The sequence below is a fragment of the Lissotriton vulgaris genome, chromosome 10 (assembly GCF_964263255.1).
Source record: "Lissotriton vulgaris chromosome 10, aLisVul1.2, whole genome shotgun sequence".
NCBI classification, from domain to species: Eukaryota; Metazoa; Chordata; class Amphibia; order Caudata; family Salamandridae; genus Lissotriton; species Lissotriton vulgaris.
In genome coordinates, this window is record NC_141698.1 from 730,258,967 (window position 1) to 730,276,468 (window position 17,502).

Genomic DNA, 17,502 nt, shown 5'->3' on the forward strand with positions numbered 1-17,502 from the left:
GCTGTAAGATACTGGCCACTGTAGCATACCTGTGTAAGGAGGGTTAGTATTCGTTTATACTATGCAGGGAGTAGGAAGCAAACTACTCAACGCTACCGGTCTGAAGATTTGAATACAGTGTTTTAGCAAGCAGGAATAAAGAAATAATTGTGAAGGATATAATGCAGAATGTTGCAATGCCACAGAAGACAAATGGTGAAATCAGATGTGTAAAAAAAGTGTTTTTATTTAAGCGCCCTAAATGGACCCACTGGTGCAAGAGCTAAGGCATCCAGCTGAGGTAAACTCCAACCGGTTCTGCTGTATTCAAACGTAAGCTCCTGCATCAGTGAATTCCACATTACATGTTACACTTCCATGTGACATAAACAATACATATTAAACTTGAATGACTCTAAATTCTGTAATGAAAATAAAGGTAGGATACCATTGCTACATGTATCCTTTAAGAAAACAAACAAAACAAAATTGCAAAATGTAATCATCAAACTTCTTAGGTACCCTGGTACTCCTTTTTGTAACACAGAATTATCAACAGTGGAACAGTCAGCAATCTCTTGTACAGCAGATTCAATCTGGTGCATGTCAGAATTGGTAATAGTTCTACCTACAGCAAAAATTTGAGGAGGAACACAAACATTGCGCTTCTGAGAAGCACATTCGGTACCCTTCTGGTCAAACCATACATTATCGACTTTGCGACCAGGTGGAAAACCGGCGGATGGTCTTTCCATCCGCCGGGGTCACCCCTGCCATGATAATGTGGCGGGGGGTAAATGTAGAGCGGGCGGAGGTTTTTCTCAGGCGGATCACCACCACGATACAGGTGGTGGCTAACCGCCCGCAATACTAATGGACCCCATAGTTTTGAGACATACAACAAAAATGAGGGACTGGCGTACCCGGCGTGACACCATACGTCTATGATGTAACGCAGGGCCTGGCAGCGTGCACTCGTCGCATACGCAACAGGCAGCGGGCGCGACCCTATACTTACATGGCGTAATGCGCAGCTTGGTAGCGCGCACCTGTTGCATACCAAAGTAGCAGCTGGCACCACCTCATATGTATATGTTCTTATGCGGGACGCCGTGCCACGAACCCGTCGGATACGAAATGCACATCATTTCAATATGGTGGATAGGATTTGCATGCTGATGCAGCTTGATAGACTACCAATACGGGACTCTACATTTTTTCAACAAAAAAATACAATATATACATTTTTTGGAAGATATAAAACATTACATAATTTTTAAAGATAAAAAAAAGATAATAAAGTTCCAAAATATTTTTTTTCAATTAGAAAAAATATAGGGTTTGTAAATATTAAAATATTAAATATTTTTTTTTTTAAACCTTCGAAATTCACTGAAAAAACCATAGGATTTACAGACGTTATAGTTAGGAATTAGTATTTAAAAACCTTAAAAATTCACTCAAAAAACCATAGGTTTCAGCAGGGATGTTATAGTTAGTTGGACATTTCACTGATAGAAAACCATAGAAATCCCCCTGTTATAGTTAGTTGAGCTAACTATAACTTGCGCCCCCTCAAAGCACTGCTGATGACATCACATATTACATCATTCATGACGTAGTCAGTGACATCATATATATATACTGTTTTGAAATTATTCTAAAATTAGGGAGCTGGTAAGCAACTGAAAAGACGAGGATGCTGATTATAAATAAATTATGCTTCAAATTACTAAAAACGCACATCTTCCATCACATATTAACTCTAGTTTCATTTACTTCAGTCTGCAGCAAACGCTTTAAATTCAACATCTCCTGTTCTAAGAGAAGGACGTTTCAGAGAGCCACCCTTTTGTTAGTTGTGTAGGTATTCATCAGAACCTGTGGTGATGCTGCAGAGGCGACTTGGAAGCTAGTTGACCGTTGCTGGTGTTGAAAGTGCCTTGTATGTCAGAATGTTTTACTCAAATGGTTGATAAAGATATTAGTGACCTAATTTTAGCTTTCTGGGGCACTAGCCATACTTATGTATGATAAATAGACACCCCTTATTTCTTGATTACCTGCAGTGTCCTCCTGAGGAAATGCTCTCAGATTATCAGGTTAATTCTGTCAAACTAGGTGTGCAACAATTTTGTCATAGATTCGAAATGTTGCTGCTCTAGTTTTTCGTTCGAACTTTATTTTAGTTTTCTGGAGCACTAATCTTAATTCCTATGACATAAATGTAGTCTTTTCTAAAGGAAATGCTTTAAGTTTTATAGCTTTGATTCCATCCAGATGGCTTGAGTTGTGGTGAATGACAAACTATTGAATCAAAAATATTGTGCGATGTGATTATTTGGTAAAAATATTGTCACTACAAAGTTATTGAGTAACTATAGCTTTTTATATATCATCTCATTAAAAAATATATTGGGCCTTATGAGGATGGTGGTCTGACCTCACCGACAGGTTGTCGGCCGCGGTTAGACTGCCATCCAGTATAATGGGCCGACCGCTGCATCATGATGCAGTCGGTCCGACTGTTGTGGTCGGAGGGACCGACCAATGCGTTTGTCACCATCAGGGCCATTGGGCGAATCATAATCACTACAATAAGGGCGGTGCCTGCGCAGACACCACAGTAGGGATTACGATGTCCCTTTATGACAGCCTTTCCATCTTAATTTGGTGGGTGGAACTGCCGAATACATGTCGGTCGGTTTACAACCTGCTGTAATTGTGGACAGATGCTTGTCCAACCGCCATCATAACTAGGCCCTTTGTTGAATATAATATAGTTTAGTTTAGTTGAATATTGTTTTATTAAAATGTGTTTTTTTATTACTTAGTGAACTCGTGTTACATTCTTTTAAGAATAGTTTGCAATTTCTTATGTGTAATAGTTTTATTTTTTCCATTTAAGTAATTAGCAGCATGTTGTTGGAGTTTTAGGGGAATAAGTTTCTTTAAATTATGAATTATAATTTTTTTATTTTTTATTATTTTTTATGCTAGGTAAATGTTGAATTGGTGATTTTCTAACTTGATGAAATTATGAATTATTATTTTATGTAAGTGTATTTTGTAATTATTAATGTATACTTTATTTTTGTATAGTAAAATTAGTCATTTATATTTTAGTTGTGCATTGTTGGATTTTTAAGGGGATGGATGTTAAGTTTTTTCTAATTATCACTTTATAATAACATTTTTATTCTAATAAAATATGTATTTGGTAATTAATTATGTTATTATTCAAATTCCATATTCATTATGCGAATATGGATTGTCTTTAAAAGGATTTGATAGTGATTAATTAGCATATTTCTTAATATATTTTGTAAAACGTATTTTATATTTATTAACTCCACTAGGGCCGGTTCCAAGCCCACCTACAAAAGGAGGGTTATGCATGAGGCTAGCTGTCCTACCATGTAAAAAATCGATCCTAGCTACAGAAACGTCAGATATATGATGCCTTGTGGTGAAAGTCAGAGATCCCTTGAAGCCAGAAACCCAATCCACTTGCTTTCGACCTAAACCATCACCATGGGGACATGGAACCTGAGGACCATGTATGTGACAGCCAAGACAGCCCACTAAGCAGTGGGGATAAAAAAATACAACCTTGCCCTGCTTAGCATCAGCAGGACCAGTTGGACACAGTCTGGGCAGAAAAGACTGGCTCCAGGAGGTATGCTGCCATATTCTGGACAGGAGCAAGAGCACACCCCACACCCTCAGGAAGTAGCACTGATGCTGACCACAGCAGGCAACACAGCTCTGATTGGATGGGAAACTCACATTCTCAGAATAATCACAGCAACCTTCCGCACAAATAAAAATAATGTTATCCAGTGCTATGCACTTACAAATGACAGTAAAGAATAAGAACAAGCAGTTGCAGTGCAATCCGTCTCGCACTTGTGAAAATTACAATGTTTTATACTTTTGGTTTTCTATTTGTAGTGAAGTGATTATTAGCGCCATTTCCATTTGTATGACCTCGTGGTGCTGGAGAAACAGAAAGTTGGAAATGGGTTATGAGAGAGGGGAGACAAATAAAAATACTGCCTGATTTTAAAAAAAGGTAACAGCATCCTGGAAAAAGCAAACACTGATAGGGAATGCAAGATTAAGTAAAGCATGTTAAATGTAAGCAGGAACAACATGGTTACCTTAACACTTTTACACTTATTATTCAGAAATCAATGAGTGTTTCTGTCTAAATAGTTAAGAACATGACTACAGGGCTGCCTAGGCTCGATCTAAAAGCAATTAAAAACCATTATTTTAGATACAGCCTAGATCCTACTTTTCCTCTACCAGTAAATCAGTCTCTCTTGCGGATATAATGAAGACAAACAGCAATCCTGCACACAAGATGAAAAAAAAACACATGCACATGAACAAATAATACACAAAACCATGCACAAATGAAGAAAACACCAATCCTGAATTTACAACCGGAGACACCAATGCATGCAGATAAGACAGGCACCAACTCATACACACAAGGAAAAAGACACTAAGCCATTCACACATGATAAGATACACCAAACCATGTTTGTAAGAACGGCGTCATTAAACTGTACACAAGTTAAATTAGACAACTAACTGAGGGGCCGATTAGGATGTCGGACGGACATTTTCCGTCTGCCATTCTGTCGTGGCAAGGAACCGTCCGCCATAATGGCGGAGGTCCCATGTGCCTAATTAGGATGCACCCGCCACAGTGGCGGGTGCATCCTGCATTTTTAACATTGTGGCGGGCGGTGCTGAAAGCACCGCCCGCCGCAATGCTAAAAATGCAGTTTGTGCGTTTCAAAGCACAACATGACAGGCACCGCGCGGTGCCTGCCATGTTGTACTTTGAAACGAAGGGGGGGTACCATAGGTACCCCATGTGCACCCCCACCACCCCTTCACCCTGGGGGACGGCAACGGGCCCCCAATGCAAAGTCTGTATGCCTTTCCATGGCGGCATTGCCGCCACGCAAAGGCATTCCCCAAAGCCCATCCTAATATGGCTGTCGGTATCTGATAGACACCGCCATCATATTAGATCTTTTCTGCCACAGTCGCAAGGCGACCGCGGTGGAAAAGCGGCGGGCGGTCTTCCCGTCTGCCGTGGTCCCCTCCGCCATTGTAATATGGCGGGGGAAATAGTTGGCGGACGGGCACGGCTGGCGGACGGATCACCACCGCCTACATGGCAGTGGCGATCCGTCCGCCTTCCTAATCGGCCCCAAAGTGTGCAAGAAGGATGACACTAGACCATACAAATAATGAAGACAGACAGCAAACATACTAAGGGGAAAAAAAAGAAATGGCAATTTATAGGTCAAGCATGGGCAGTGCATGAGCTGCTCTGTGAGGCATGCTGCATTCAGCCAGGGACTTGAAGCTCCGCACACTCTCTGCCCATATTTCTCATTGGCTTGTGTCATTGTCCACTGTAAAGTTAGTACACCCTTGTCTCATTTTGTAACCTCCCATGGCAATACCTCCTGCTACATGTGTTTTAATTATAGCCTCCGAACAATATTTACTCAAATAGCTTGGTCCTGCCTGTGCAGGCAGGACACACTCTTGCCAAACACATGTTTAAATTTTTTATAGCAGGGGCGCATAGGTCTCACATTTATGAGAGTCTAAGCAATTGGCATTGTAAATGATATTGCCTTTTATTTTTCTGTTTTAAAACAACACATAAATGAAAGGCATTGTCATTTACAATGTCAATAGCTCAAACTCTCGTAAATGCGAGACCTATTGCATTGCAAATGCTTGTTATTAGTTCCAAAAGCAGGTTATGTCCAAAAGGCCAGAATATATACAGATCTCAGTACGAGAAAAAAAGTCTTTAATCCATGGAGAAATGTAAATAATGGAGTAACCCTGGGCGGTAAACTAAGCTCCGCTCGCAGAGTTTGCGAAGTTTCGGTAACTTTGCGGTTCGCGCAGAGCGCGAAGTTGCTGAATATGGCGCAATCTGCAGCGTAGCGTAGTTGTTTTTCTTCCTCACGCGCTCAATATGCATTCTTGCGACTCGAATTTCTATCCGTTCGCGTGCACCAAGAGGTTTGGAATCCGGCCGCATGATTCTGCGAGACTGCGAAAGCAAACATGTCATTCGGATGCGCTATCTTCCATCCGGCAGCAGTGTTGGTAAGATCGCGTTCCCGACCACTCAAAAACTACAATCTGGCAAAGAATATCTCTCGAGCACAATAAAACCTTCTTGAAAATGATCATTTTGCTCAGAAAAACTCTTCAGATTGTGATTTGGCTGTAGTCTTTTGTTCCAAGAGTACTTTTTTTTTTTTACTCTTTTTTTCAAGAGGAAGGAAGTGCCCCAGAGTCTCCAACTTCCTGTTCCTGTCCAGCAGGCTCCTACCAGTGATTGTCCATGTGCTGTTCACCTTCATTTGGATTTGGAGCTAGAAGGATCACTTTTTGTGTCTTTCTGTTGCATCATATCATTGGATTGGATTTATTTGAGGACTTTTGGATCTGAGATTTCATTTTACAAGTAAGTTGGAGAATTGGTGTACATGCTTGTTTGATTGGGGCTTTTTTTAACTACAGTTTTCTGGGCGTTTCCAGGTTTTTAAAAATTATTGTTGTGGGTGGCCTGTACTTTCAGTAGGGGCCTCGTTGTTTTTCTTTGAAATTTCAGCCAGTCGGCCCAGATGTACCCATGGGTCCATTTTTCTGTGGTGTTTCTTGAATTTAAACATCATGTAGGGCATGGATGGCATAGGATCGAATTGCCAATTGTGGTTGTGGTGTATTTCACTGTTTGGGTGTGTTAAATACCTTCCTTGGATGTGTGTGTGCCTGATGAGTAACTTTCCAATCCTTTCGTAGCCCTCGCGAGATATTGTTCGCCAGATTGCAATTTCTGCAGAAATTGCAATCTGGCGAACAATATCTCGCGAGCAACATAAAACCTTCTTGAAAATGATGATTTGTTCATTTTGCTAAAAAAACTTCTCAGGTTGTCATTTGGCTGTAGTTTTTGGAGCATGGAGTCATTTTTATTTTTTTTACAACTTTTTAAAAGAGGAAGGAAGTTCCCCAGAGACTCCGACTTCCTGTTCCTGTCATTTGTATTCACTTTCTTGTTATTGTGGTGGGTGGCCTGACCATGTGGGTGGCAGCCATTTTGTGGGACCATCCACTGTGCTTTTGTCATAGGCCTACACGCTTGTGGCCTCGTCTGCCAGTCGGCCCAGGGGTACTACTCATCAATCATCATGGGTGCATGAAAGTTAAACAACTGTTTTACGGTTGGCTGTTGAATTTTAACATCATGTATGGCATGGATGGCATTGGATTGAATTGCAAAATGTGGGTTTTTTTCTGGGGTATATTTCACTTTTTGGGTGTGTTAAATAAATTCCTTTTTTGCATGTTTATGTGTTGATGGTCCCTGATGCTGCATCAATCCCACGTGATGCACAAATTTAGGGCAAACAGGCTCCACACTACATACATTTATTTTTTGTTCTTTGCTGTTCTTATTCTTCCTGAGTGTACACAGTACAGTACACCAGGAACGCCCTGGCCTTGTTGTCAAAGTCTCATAAATGGCTACACAAACTGTTGTTGTTCACTGAGTTACTAAAATGTAATAATTTTGACGCCCACACACTAAGAAGTTATATTATATTACATGTGTTTTATTGTACTACCGTTTGACTGATGTTCTTCTGGCTTTTTGGCTTTTAGGTGCACAAAAGACTGAGGAGGAAGTGTGTCATCATCGCCCATTGTGGTGCCAGACAGACGTCCTGCTGCTGTATACGACGTGAGGTGTGAGTGACCTGACCAGGCATCTCTGCAACTTGTGCAACTGAGTGCTGCTGACATCTGAAGAAGATGCCCCCGAAGAAAGCAGGTACAAGGTTCTCCAGTACCAAGTAAGTTGCTATTCAAAAGAAGGAACAGAAGAAGGAAGTGTCACTTAAGTCCGGTGTGCCGCCCAAAACCTTTCTTTGGACACCAAAAATGATGCCTCAGCAGCGGTGTCCGGGGGCCAAGGTGGGTGCACCACCTCCGCATCAGTGGGCCCAACCCACCAACCCAGGCGCAAGCAGATGAGTGTGGAAGAGGTAGCCAGCCTAATGGTGAAAAACAGTGATGCTGAGCCTGACCTAAACTTATCGCTATCTCAAAGTAGTACACAATCAATGCAGGAGGAAACACAGCAGATAAGTGGTCAACAACAACAGCCATAACCACTGCTCCCTATAGTAGTTGTTGTTCCACCCGAAGTAGGGTCGGTTCAGGAAATTGAGTACTCATACAGAGGAAGAAGAAGAGGAAGCCACTCATTCAGGAGATTCATTGTCTTCCAAATCTACAGCAAGGAAAAGGAGGGTTAGTCCATCAAGTTCTTTGTCAAGCATCCCTTCTGATGATCTAGATGTCACTTGGGAGCCACAACAACCTGAGCATGAGACGGAGACACATCCCAAGACTAGGCTAGGGAAAAGGAAGGTTAAAGAAAGCTTTAGACTTATGGAGGTCGATGTAGAACAGCAGGATAATGATAATGAGCAAGTCATCACGAACATCCCTCCCAGCCCAGAGGAGATGGAGACCAACATTATTACCCTATTCAGAATGGTTGCGAGGGATGTAGCACGCATACCTCCAACACAGGTAACACCAACATGACCTCCAGCTTCCATATCTACGTTAGCAAAGGATCGGCAGCGTCCTACATCCAGCACAAGCATCACCTCAGCAGAAGAAGGTAGAGGTACTGCACAGCCACAGAGTCAAATTCAACGCACATCCTCCAGTTAATCCGGCATTGGAAATGGCACCTCCAGCAGGAGACAAAAGTTAAGCTCCCCAGTGTGGGACTTCTTTACAGTTAGCAAAAAGGAGGAGAACATTGCTATATGCTCTATTTGTCATACCTCTGTTAGTCGGGGTAAGCTTGGTACAAACTATGGTACAAGAAGCCAAATGACCCATCTGAAAAAACACCACGCAATCTACTGGGAGGACCACCTTCGTCGCATAAAAACTAGAACCATTGCTGTTAGTGGGGATAAACGAGTAGATGGTCAGCTCATGGTGGAATAGGAAGAAGAAGAAGAGGGAGATATTATATCTCTCTGGTAGTGGTACACAAAGTAGGCCTGTCCCCAGCACTGCAGTGGTACCGCTCAAATCCTCAGCAACATCTCAGTGGCACAAGAGTAAGAGTCAGCCTGAGACACCAAGGAGTACTGCAATGAAAAAAAGTGCAGCTTTGAGCCTAACAGAAAGGAATACCATGCAGCCTACCATTCTTAGCATGTTTACTAGGCTGCAGGGGCAGTATGAATGCAACCACCCAATAGCACGTTTGTACAATGCAAAGCTCACTAAAATGTTAGCACTGGACCTTCTCCCTTTTTCTTTTGTTGAAGGGGTGGGTTTTCAGGAATTCGTTATAACCATCTGCCCAAAATGGAAGGTTCCTGGCCGCTACTATTTTGCCAGAGTTGCTGTTCCAGCACTACATCACAACATGCTGGAATTGCTTGGAAAAGCCTTAAAACAGAGTGATGTTCAGAGTATCCACCTGACAACAGACATGTTGACCAGTTGCCAAGCCACTGATTACATGTGCATCACTGCACACTAGATCTCTTTTTTGGGTGTTAGAGAAAAGATATCTGCAGGTGTTGACACTGCTGAGATTTCTAATGACACTCGCAAACATGCAACTGTAGTCATGTTTGCTATGGAGAAATCTCATACTGCTGCAAACATTTTGGATGAGTTTAACAGCAAGGACTTTGAGTGGCTGCGACCAAGAGGGCTTAACATTGGTTTTGTTGCCTCGGACAATGGCAGTGTTGTTGTTAGGGCCATGAAAGAATGTGGCTATTTCAGGGTCCCGTGTTTGGCACACTGCATTAACATTGTTGTTCAAGACTTTCTGAAAAATGAAAGCAAAGTCAGCAACTTACTGACCAACTGCAGAAGAATATGCACACATTTCAACCATTCTTTTAAAGCCCGGAAGCAGCTGAGGGTCATTCAACGTGAGCATAAATGCTAGTCAAAGCACTCATCCAGGTGGTGCCAACACGTTGGAACTCAACTTATTACATGCTTGATTGTCTGTTTTAGCAGTACATACCACTTAATGCTTATGTCATGAAAAGCTTAGGGGATCCTACTGTGAAGGGCACGACCGTTGAGATGGGCCAATGGGACCTCGTTAAATGCCTGACAGAGATGCAACTTCCTTTTGAGGTCTTCACACGTAAAGTCAGCAGGGAGGACTGTACTATGGGCCAAGCTATCCCATTGTTGTACATGCTAGAGCAGGAGCTAGAGGAGGTGTCTGAAATGTACGCAGGTGTGGATGACAAAGTAGATGCATATTATTTGGCGAATACCTTAGCCGTTCGCTTATCTGAAAATACAAGGATTCAAAATAACATTGTGTCACATCGACATTACATTACTGCCACAATTTTGGATCCACGGTACAAAGTATTTCTGAACAGTAATGCAGTAATTCCTTTTTCAGAAGTGGTTTTTGCCAAGTACAAAACTTTGATAGGTGAGGAAGCCACTGATTTCGAAAATGAGCGGCTCTTAGTTAGAGGCCCACCACCCCAGGACAGAACAAGTACTACAAGGCATCCAGAGTCAAGTTCTACTTCAGAGCCTGAGAGCAGTGTGTTTGCCTCCCAGCAGTCACCAACACTACCAATAACATCAACAACAGCACCAACAGGATCATCAGCCACCTAAAAAAATGGCAATTGATTGGTTTCTACGGAAAGGGTTTGGTAAGTTCATTGCTGATGCAAAGGCAAAAGAGGCCAAGCAAATCAGAGCACCCCTGAACATTGAGCGGATTTTCCAGGTCTATCTGGATGACACTACAGAGGTCATCATGGAGCAAAGCCCATTGGTGTATTGGTATGGGAAAAGAAGCCAATGGCCAGTGCTCAGCAGGCTGTCCATAAAGTATTTGGCTTGCCCTGTCGCAAGTGCCTCTTTTGAGCGTGTTTTCAGTGCTTCTGGTGCCATTGTAACTGTGAAAAGGACCAGTCTCTCGCCCAAAAGCATGGAGAGGTTAACCATGATCAAAATGAATCAGCACTTTATACCACCAGAGTACAAAATTCGTGAATCACAGCAGGAAGAGGAGAGCGACTTCGATGACATAAGTACTGGTTTACCTGACCTACTTCTGTCCGAACCACCAGAGTTTGAGGACGAGCTCCTCTTCCCTGACAACTAGGCTTTCGATTTGTTACTTTCTTCCTTCCTTTATTTGTGTGTGTATCTGTCTTTCTGGTTCAAATCAAATCACAACAAATCCATCACCACTGTCTCCTATTTGTATTTCCCTATTGGAGTTGCACATTTGTGCATTTAACTGTCCAGACCACTTCTCAGAGTCCTACTACATTTTCCTGACTCACCCTAAATACATTTCCATCAAGCCAGACATTGGATGGAGATGGAGAATAGTACAATAAATGTTGCCTCTAACAGTCCCTCCATAAAAAGTGAAACGTGACTATAGCTATCTTCTGTTTTGTTTCTGAGCCGAAACACATCACTTTCCTAAGACTACCGCCTCTGTCTGCAGGCATCCACAACTCTTCACTGTCAGAACTTGAGCAGGCATCCAAAGTAAACTCATCACTGTCAGAAGGCTAGGCATCTGATCTGAAAGCCAAAGAGAAGAGCAAGACAGGTAATGATTAATGAATGATGGGATGCATTGCTTTGGATGATTGCTGGCTCTGAGCGAATGTGCATGAAGTCAAACTATACTAGTTAATCTACAAAGTAAAAGTGACTCAAGCGACACTCAATGTTTCTTTGTTATTTAATAATCACATTGTACTCCTACTACTGCAGTTGCAGGCCAATATCCCTTGCAATTTTGGTGTTGGACAAAAAGTACCACACCATGATGATGATCATACTATCTTTGCACGCAGTCAGTCAGTTGGATCGGAGATGACTGATGGAATAATTGCATTTCATGAACTGGCATAAAAGGTTTACACTTTGCAAAATACAATGGTCCCTATATGTGGACAGGATAGCAAAAAATATTAATCATACACCTAATAAGTAGTATGTTTCTTTGTCCAGCCGGACAAGAATTTTATTTTAAATGATCAAGTTCATAGAGGGAGTTTTAAGACCAAGATAACAAGTGGGCACAGCCGTGACCTACAACATTTAAGACAAAACAACAAAGAAATGGCCAAAAAGGCAAAGCGAAAATCTGTCTGTATACTAGTGTTCAGTGCTACAGACTCAATCTCTTAAACATAACCATACCATTGCATCAAACAATATAGCATTCATCATATTGCATATGGGGTTTTTTGTTGACGACGTTTCGATGCCTTTTTAAATTATGACATCATCATCAGGACAAGAATTATCAGCATTATTGTTTTGTTCAACAATAATTAACACAATGCCTATTATCGCATTACTTTACATGAAGGAAATGGGAGGCAAGGGGGAAGGAAAAACAGAAATTGTATATAAGTATCAGCATGTAAGGAACAATTTTAAAAACATGGGTGACTTGAATATTGCGGCGAGTGAAAAACCATGCATGTAGCTGAGTGGAGTCGATAAGCGGCGAGTGAAAGGGATGGTGGTATAAGTGAGTTCCATGTCTCTATTAAGATCAATAGCAAGTGAGAGTGGAAAATACTAGTCACGATTACCCGATCGTTCCGGTGATGAAAAGGCTAAGTCGTGAATGGCGTGAAAAATTACTGTGGCTAAGTTCATTGATGTGTCAATGATTGCGGGCGATGGTATGTCGTGAATGGCGTGAAACAGTTATTGTGGCTAAGTCATTGCTGTGGCAATAAATGCGGGCGGTGGCAGGAGAAGGAACCGAGTAACCTACATGTCGGTTTACTCGCTGGTTGCCTCGTTCTGGGTTACTGATGAGAAACCGCGGGGCTATTTGCATTCTGAGGAAAGAAAAATGTGACGTTAACGGTAACGATCTTTTAATAAAGGCGGGGTGCCGGATCGAGGGTGAAGGACACAGTTACCTTTCAAAACAATTCCGGGGCTTCCATCAGGATTGTATGGAATCGCCAGGAGTGGAGCACGATGGCTCAATCTAAAAAGGAGCGGGCGGTTAGATACTTGCATATAAAAGTATCAGGGTACTCCAAATAGAGTTACCGGCTGGCGAGAGTCACTTACTTGTATTGGCAGGAGCACTGTGGCTAATACGGCAGTCCGATGGGAGTGAACTTCCGAGCAACCATGCGAACTAGCTAATCAAGCCTCATGGTCTCTAAAAATCGATGATGGACTTACTGTGACTAGGTAGAGCGGCGGCCATATTGGAGTGGTGAAAGCCTCGTGGTCTCTAAAAATCGATGATGCACTTACTGTGACTAGGTAGAGCAGTGTGGCGGCCATATTGGAGTGGTGAAAGGGATCAGTGTGATTGTGTAAAAGTAATAGAGTGGCATGCATTAACCGCAATATGTGACTTCTTTAAAAAAACAGTTTAAATGATAGAAATGACATATAACTGAGATTACAATAAGGAGGTCCAGTCTTCAAGACGATTAAGGCCTTTTCTGATACTGTCAGTTTTTAGAATCCAATGCAGTTCCTCTTTGTTGAGCAATTGGGAGAGATCCGCTCCTCTTGGAGGTGGTTTGATGATAAAAACAACTGTCCAAAGTAATTTATCTTCGCTGTGGCCTTTTTCGTGGAAATGTTCAACTAGTGGTGCATTGGCCGTGTTACACCGGATCCTGCTTCGGTGTTGGCCAATTCTTAGTTTTACTTTCTGACTTGTCTGCCCTATATAAATAAGCATGCAGGGACAGAAAATTGCATATACCAAATTTACAGAGTTACAGTTGGAAAAATATCTTCGGTCAAATTTGATAGTACCATATTCAAAAGATTTTCCTTCAATAGTAGAGTCACAATAAATGCAATTCCCACATTTAGAATGGCCAGTTAAAGGTGGGAGACTCCATGCATCATTTATAGTCATTTTTAGGGGTTGTGTAGGCAGAGATGCTCTTACTAGGTGATCTTTGATGTTTTTGGCCCGTTTGAAAGCGAACATTGGACGTTCTAGTGTCAGTTGACAAGCATTGGCCAAAAACATTGGCCAAAGATATTTTTCCAACTGTAACTCTGTAAATTTGGTATATCTGATCTGACTTTTAGTCTTTTATATAAAACTTTCACAGCTGAGTTGGAGTCAGAAAAAGAGGCCATTAGTTACTCAACTCACGCTGGTAATGCTATTGCTAATGCTAAGTAAAGGCTGTCTTCTTAAACCGTTCACTATAATGTTCACTGTACCGTTCACTGTATATAACTTACCACCGCCCGCCACTGCTGCTGGCTCCCCTCCTGTAGCTCCTGCAGGTGCTGCCTCCGGAATGGCCGCATTGCCATTGCCGCTGGCCCCGCCGGCACTGGTGGTTGGTAGAACGCCTAGAAAAAACATTACACATTTTTAGATGCCTTTACACCTCCCCCTACTTTATTGGTTTTCACTAGGAAGATTGAAAAAACAGTTAATACAACATATACAACATACATCATCACTAGTCCAAATTGTGTACTAGAGTCAGTAGACAGACACTATCAGTGTTATGGTCCTTAGGGTCATCTCTAGTCCTACTCTACTCTTTGGAAAGTTAGCCTGAGCCATGTAACCATTTTAGATTTATGTCTACTCTTTTGCGCAAGTTACTTCACAGCTTATTGTGCAGTAAGACACCTTTGAAGCCACATGAGTGTTGCGTACAAGTGAAGAGGTCAAAAAACAAGCCACTTTGTTATGGAGTTCGGTTAGTCCGTATTGCATAGCCATAACATGTTACCCTTTTTGGCATGACTGTGAATGCTTGCATAATTGCATTACACTGTCTAATATGCACCATTTTTCTTATAATAGGTGGAAGATTCCCTTCTACAAACCAGAGATTTGCAGAGCTTATGATGCATGTAACCAGTATTTCAACGTTCTATGGTGAGGGGTCTCCCAGAATTCACACAGATCTTTTGTCTTCTATCATGCACTTGTAACACGTTTACTGTTTTAATCTTATGCATTTTGCTTTTGGAGCTGGCTGTAGTAATTTCATATAATAATGTACAGAGCTTGTTATTTAAAAACAAATCAACCTTTTGAACTTACACATAGACTCTGTGGTATTTGGTGGGGTGGGGTGGACTTACACGAGTGAGTGAGCGAAAGGGTGTTATGTTCTGGGTTGTGTAATCATTGGGTATCTTCGTGTGGGGGTCCGGGACATAATGAGACACTATAGCTAGTCGGTCAGGGGATTGTTGGTTCTGACTGAGGCGTGAGTAAGGTCCAACCTCCCATTACCAACATCCTATTTTCTTGTTCATAGTTCTGTATGTGGCTGTGCAGAATCCGAACAACAGTAGTAGTACGTACTATCCTATCAAAAATACTGGTCAAATATCTAGTTGGACACTTTGTTGGTGGAAATTGTCAAAGCCTCAAGGTTAAGAAGACTAGATGAGGACAACCCAAAGGACAGGACCAAGTGGCTAGAGCTATTTGTCAATCAGAGTTTTATTCAAAAGAAAACCTTAAATAAAGAGTGGCCAATTGGGCGAGCATAGCTATAGACTGACTAATAGTAGTAGTACAGAGAGTCATAGCAGAGGCAGTTAGAAGGAACTTAGAGGCAGGGATAACCAGAATTTGGAAACAGATAGTCAAGGTCAAAGAAACTTTTGTAAAAAATAGAATTAGGAAGTGGAACCATAATTAATAGTTCGGAAAAATAAGGTGCAGTAAAAGTTAGGGAAATATAATTGTTACTGTCACTGGAGGACTTACTTGGGCCAGCAGCAGGGCCCTCAGTAGAGGATGGGTTCTCTGGTGGTTGTCCCGCCGACTCGGACCCGTCTTCTTGCCCCTGGGTGGTGCTGATCATGTAAGATATAATAAAGAAAGAGACAAACATTAATGAGTCCTGTGAAATAAATAAATCATTTAAAAAAACGCTCAAAAAAACATTTTAGGAAACAACAATTGCAATAAAATGTACCTATCTAATCAGATCGACTACTGGCTTGCAGGATTCATGGACCATCTACTTATTTTCGAACACTAATCCAGTGTTGCATAATTATTCTGATTTCAGAATACTAATAAATCCTAAGTACCACATGACCTAGACTACCTGTTCCAGACCGGCCAATTGTTCACTAAGTCTGCATTTTTTTTGCCTTCAAAAATGCATAGATGAGATGGAGGACACATGCATACATGTGTGCATACACCAAATTGTTGGTTGGTTGCGTCTGATGTTGTTCTGCTACTGACTGACACTGCTAAGCCTACCACTCACTAAACAAACTACAAAAGGTTCTACGGAAGACTGGGGTAAGCAGCACTCAGTGACAGAGTAGGCGTCATGTATACCGTAAAAAAATGATGGACGAATACTACCAAACCTAGTATCCATCCACCACTATTTCACAGAAGGACAATGGAAGGACTAGAGTCTCTCTAGCAATAGCATTACCTAACTTAAGTTCTCTAAAGTAAACTCTTACATAATAATCAGCCCAAGCGAGCGCAAAGTTGCAAACAAGTAAGAGTAGCGGCGAGCACTTGTGTCCTACAATCACAGAAGATTTTGAAATGTAATTTACCTGCAATGTAAGCAGCAGTAATCTTGGTATTCGTCAAAAATGTATACACAATACTTATACTACTATATATTAGCTAATCACCAAGCCCCACGACCTCGACACCTAGCAGGTCTCACAGGTCCAGCTCCTGGTCCAGGATGTGTGACCACCGGTGAGGCAGCTGGTTATGGGTGCGCCGGACCCTGAGCAGCGAAACACTGCCAGGTGCACCTTCGCCCACAGACGGTGATGCTCCTGGGTAGGGTACCCGGAGCCTGGCCTGCCGCTAAGGTCAAGGGGAGGTGGCGCTGGATAAAAAAAACAAGGGCAGCCACCTAGACCTTGCCAAAAAGCTGCCAGGCCTGCACCCCTGCAGGGCTCATTCTGCCGCAAGGCAGGTGGCTCTTGGGTGTAGGCGCCTTGCCCTCAGAGCCGGTAGTGCTGCTACCCTTGGCCTTGGTTCTGGGGTGTGTAGGAGGTGGAAAAGAAAAGTTAGAAGAAAAAAATACAGTTAGGGGAAGAAGTAAGAGCTTAAAGAAAGAAGTAATATAAAACAGTATAAAAGTTAAAAAAACCACAGTGAAAGTAGAAATAAAATGCAAAATATAAACTTAGGCACAGAGAGAGATAGATGATAAATGAAAAAGTCAGAAAAACAGTGTAAAAAACTAAGGATTGCAAAGATTGAGGGAGGATAGAAAAGTAAACCCAGAACCATAATATAGAGTAAAAAATCTAGGCATGGGCGTAAAATCCGTTCCGCTCGCGGATTTTGCGGATTTTCGGTAAATCCGCAATCCGCGAGATTCGCGGATTTCCCGCAAAATCCACAAATCCGCGCGCTGCGGATTTTTT